The following is a 5,103-nucleotide window of genomic DNA, read 5'->3' as shown; positions in this document are numbered from 1 at the left end:
CAAAGGTGAAACACAAAGTACTTTTTGTTTGAGCCTCAGATGTTGAAAACTCACCACCCCCCCCCCATTATAATGAAGACTTAATACTTTCTGCAACTAACTGGATTGACGCAAAATGAAGCAATACTGTGGAAAGCTGCAGGTTGTTGTGCTTTACAGTAACAGAAAGATTTTAAGTCCTAATTGTGTGTGGTATCTTCACTATGAATCAGGTAAGAAATGTGTTAGTAGAAAGTACTGTGTTTATATCATTCTGATGATAGATATGATAAAATATATGTTGAATTTATGTGAGTGTTTCATTCTCCAGCAGAACAATAAGCAATAAATCTTCCTCTGTAAGTTCTACTCATTAGCTCTCGCAATCCTCTTGAGACAACAAAGTAGCTATCACTTACTTTCTCTTTTCTGGCGAGGGCTCAAAGAAGAAATAGAATGTGTCTGCAGAGACTCAGCAAGTCTATCTGAATAGATTCGCCAGCATTTATAAGAAAGGAATGGGGTGTCTAGTATATTCCACAAACCCAATAAAATACTGAAGAGCTATCATATCTACTGGTTACCTAGCAGAATGCAGAAGTCAAAGCTCTGGGCTCATAATATCTATGGTACAGTGTATAATGGGGAAGCTCCTGAAAGTTGTAAGTAACTGAATTTAAACACTGAAGTGTTTAATCAAGCATCATAATAATGTACAATTTCTGAGCACATTTTTTTATTTCTTAAATCATTGAAAAACAAATCACATAAAATATTAACATTCAGAGTCCATTAGTCCAACTAAGTTATTTTTAGGAATGTGTGGCAAATTCTGAGTTGTGTTTCCTTGAAAAGACATGCCATAGCAATGGTTAGGATCACTAATGACAGCACAAAATAATATTAGCAAGAATTTATTTTAATTCAACATCACTAAAGAGGCTCTCCATTTTATGAAAATAGTTTATAGGAGAGTGCATCAGATATTTAGAAGGAAAATCTGTGTGCTGCTTACTAATGGTAAGTGTTTGAAGTGTATTCCAGAAACCTCATCCGAACTGATCTATATTAGTATATTCATATACATTACAAATATAGAACTTCTAATGTTAAATTTTGCCTATCTTCTTAAAATATTAAAGAATTTTACTATATAGAAGGTTAGGAAGAAAGTTATTTAGGCACCAGAGGAGGAGCACTAACTATACCCCATCACTAATACAATTGGTTATTAAATACTCATTTCCAAATGTTGTTGTAATCTCAGGAGCTTAAAGGACAAAGTAGAAAAAGCTATAAAGATCTAAGGAGATTTGGCAACTCATATATTTCCCATCAGTCTAGAAGCTTAATTACCTAATACATTCATTAATTTTCTTCTTTCATGAGCTGATATTATCTTTTCAAAATAGCTACTCCTAGAATCTCCAAGGGTAAAAAACTGTAGCAAGAAGCTTGCAGATAGTATCTCCAGGCCTGACTTCTTGTAATTTATGTTTAGCCAAAAATGTTCAAGCAACCCCACAGCTCTTTGCTCCGATATGATTTCCATCTCCCCTTTGCAGGTGGCTTAAAATAGTAATAAGTGCAGTCAAATTAAGTGATTGGCATTACAGGGAGATTTAGGCAGGTATTAAAACCTGCTTTCTGTATTTCATACATTGATCTACTAATCGTAAGAACACAATAAAATATAACAACTGGAGTTCCTAAGGGTTTCTTCCTGCTATGAACATGGGGCTCTGGCCTTTGCATTCTGGCCACCCACCTCGCACCATTGCCCCAAAATGGTAATCTGTGATCCTGCCTCAGCCCATGATCCCAGACCAGCACTGCCCAGAAACTGGAGCACAATTCGGCCTCTCTTGGCCTGCTGAAGGAAGAAAATGAACAGTAAGAGGCAATTGAACATATTGATGAAGTACAAAATGAAGTAGACAGACTTAATGAATAAGCCAGTGAGGAAAATTTGAAAGCAGAACAAAAACATAACAAAGTATGCCAACTATTCTTTTCAGAAGAGGTCAAAATTGATCCCAAATCCTGAATATTTGGGTAACAACATTTGTCAACCATGTACAAGAGTCTTCACTGCTTGGAGAGGAAGATAAGGAGGCTCTGTATTATTTAACCAGAGTTGAAGTGACAGACTTTGAACATATTAAATCAGGTTACAGAATAGATTTTTATTTTAATGAAAATCCTTACTTGGAAAATAAAGTTCTCTCCAAAGAATTTTATCTGAATGAGAGTAGTGACCCATCTTTAAAGGTTGCTGAAACCAAGTGGAAACCTAAAAACGATTTTATAAAACACTCAAGTCAAACACAGAATAAAGCCAGCAGGAAGAGGCAGTATGAAGAGCCAGAGAGCTTCTTTACTGGTGTTACTGAGCATTCTGATGCAGGTGCTGACAAGTTAGGAGATATATTTAACCAAATCCCTTGCATTTCTGTTTGTTTCTATGAATGGTGAAGAAGAGGAAAAGATGATAGTGGTGGTGGCGGTGGCAGTGGGGGTGGCATTAGTGGTGATAGTGGTGGTGGCGATGACAACAGTGAAGAGTACAGGTTGGAAGAAACTGATGAAGAAGAGGAGGAGGATGAAGGTGAAGAAGACGAAGAAGAAGATGATGATGAATGGGAGGGAGAAAAGAATGAAGGTAAGGCTGACTAGCATAGAAAACTGATGGATTCTAAACTTCCCAATTATTTTCTTTTATTTTTTTTTCTCCAGTCCCTGGGAGCCAGTTGCAGTCATTTCTTTGCCATCTCTCTTGTGCTTGCCCTAAGCCCTCTCAATGTCGTGGTTCTCAGCGAATTTGGGGAAAAATGCCTTGAGCAGAATGAAAACAGAAGAAGAATCTTCATGTTTCTGTTCTAGCTTCGTTTTTATCCTTTCTTGTCTCAAACACTGTGGACTCAACACCACCACTGTGCTCTGTGAGAAGAAAGAGGAGCCATCTAGTTTCTTTAGTTCTGCTGGAGGCTGGAGGGTGCTAGGCCCCTGTGTAGTAGTTTATAGCTTTTTTCCTTTCTATATTGAGCTCAGAGATTACACTGTGCCTCTATGTGAATACAGACAGCATTTACCACCATGTATTGATCTACTTTCTCTTGTTTAATAAAAAGAAAACGGGGAGTTCGGTCAGCAAGGGTGGGTTTGATGGGTCTGGTGGGGGTAAGTGGGCATTTGACAACATGACTTCTCCTTTGGCATCTTTAATTGAGATGTTCAGCAGGCATCTCTGTAGTTTAAGGTGACACTTTTTAAAATTCTCTCCTAAAGATGACTTGAGCCCTGCCACTCACTGAGAGAATCAGCAGAACCTGTAGGGTTCTATTTAAAGTTGACATTCTCTGTTGCAACTTTATTTTTAATATTTTTATTTATATTTTTCTTTTGATTTTCACAGTAAGGAAAAAGATGCTCGTTTAAAATGTTGAAGTGTACAAGTTGCTTTGTTATAATAGAACCAATGTGCACACAAAAAGATTATAACAACTGGGAGCTAGAAATATGGTAGCAACTCTACTCTAAAGATCTCATTCCAAGTCCCAACATTCAGGTAAACACAGAGCATATCAGTTATCCCAGGCCAGAGAGATCAGATACAAGGGTGTTCCAAAGACTCATGGACCAGCTGGTCTAGACAAACACTGAGCTCCAGCTATAATGAAAGATTATCATTCAACAAAAACATGAGGAGAGCGCGACAGAAAAAGAAACTTAGGTTATCTCTGGCCTCTGTGCATTCACAATGCCTGGAGATCAATAGTCAGCCTGAATATTGGCTATTCCAGACCTCAGTGAAATATTGTGCCCCCAAAACAACTAGACAGATCAGTGATGGTTCTGTCCCTAAGAACTAAACTGGGAGTTAACTTCTGGCCTCCACAAGCACACTGTAAACACATGCACTGTCAACTACATTTAAAAGTTCATACACACACACACACACATCTGAACAGGAATATACAGGCACACAGTCAAACCTAACCCCCAACACACATACTTCTAAGTTCTTATACTTCAGTACTATTCACACAGCTGCATAAGCAGCTATATTGGAACTGTAAAGAAAAATCTGTGTATTGATCCTATTCAAAACATTCTCCTCTCTTCTGAGAGGCAATTGCATCCTCAATCATACCAGTTCAAATTATATACTTCTTTTCTCCTAGAAGCCTAGCTTCTTTTATGCTTGGCCTGTTTGCACTGTGGTTTTGCTATAACCTGAGTCAATAAACACTTGTTGTTAAAGTAATAGAAAGAAATGTAATGTACTCCACTAGTACATTTAAAAGCTCACTTCCCTCCAAAATAAGTATATCACAAAGTCCTTGCTTTCTTCTAGGAACATGATCAAGATACACACACACACACACACACACAACTTCTGGAGAGTCATACAGAGAGAGATCTCTTATTTTCTTAAGTATAAACTTATTTTCTTAATTCTTATTACCCTAAAATATATAATATTTAAAGACCCTTCACTGGAATTTTAAACATATATTTACTCAATGCCTACCAAGATTTGGTGATACATAAAAGTAAGCAAACAAAAATGATAACAGAATGTGATTCTGATAGAAATTCAGCCCTAGTAAAAATAAGTAGAACAAACCATAATCAATAATTAAACTACATGATGTGTTAGGAGGAGTTAAGTACTTAAGGAACAACCTGGAATGGGCAGAACCCATTGGTGTGGGGATTACCAGTTTCCATCCAATTATCAGGGTGATACTTCACAGAAGAGTCAGAAGAGAGGAGAAAATGACTTGTGCAAATATCTATGGGAGGGGAAAATACTCCAGATACAGGAATACCCAGTGTACATACTGATCAGAAGTTGTTGGTGTCTGAAACTCTTTGACATGAAACTACATTTTCATTTTAAGGATTCAGACTTTGATGTAAATATCATTTCATAAAGACAGAGAGAGAAAGAGAGAGAGAGACAGAGACAGAGACAGAGAGACAGAGAGAGAAAGACAGAGAGAGAAAGAAAAAAGACAGCTACATAGTAGAGAGCAAGAAACACAGACACACACTTGACACACAACACAGACACACATACATCTCCCTCTCCCTCTCCCTCTCCCTCTCCCTCTCCCT

The 5,103-nt window shown here is 37.5% G+C and overlaps 1 pseudogene; it reads left to right on the top strand.

The window, feature by feature from the left end:
• Positions 1-203: 203 nt before the first annotated feature.
• Positions 204-2,819, top strand: LOC110312313 (annotated as a pseudogene).
• Positions 2,820-5,103: the final 2,284 nt, after the last annotated feature.

The sequence above is a fragment of the Mus caroli genome, chromosome 17 (genome assembly GCF_900094665.2).
Source record: "Mus caroli chromosome 17, CAROLI_EIJ_v1.1, whole genome shotgun sequence".
Taxonomy (NCBI): Eukaryota; Metazoa; Chordata; class Mammalia; order Rodentia; family Muridae; genus Mus; species Mus caroli.
This window is presented reverse-complemented; position numbering and strand designations above follow the sequence as displayed.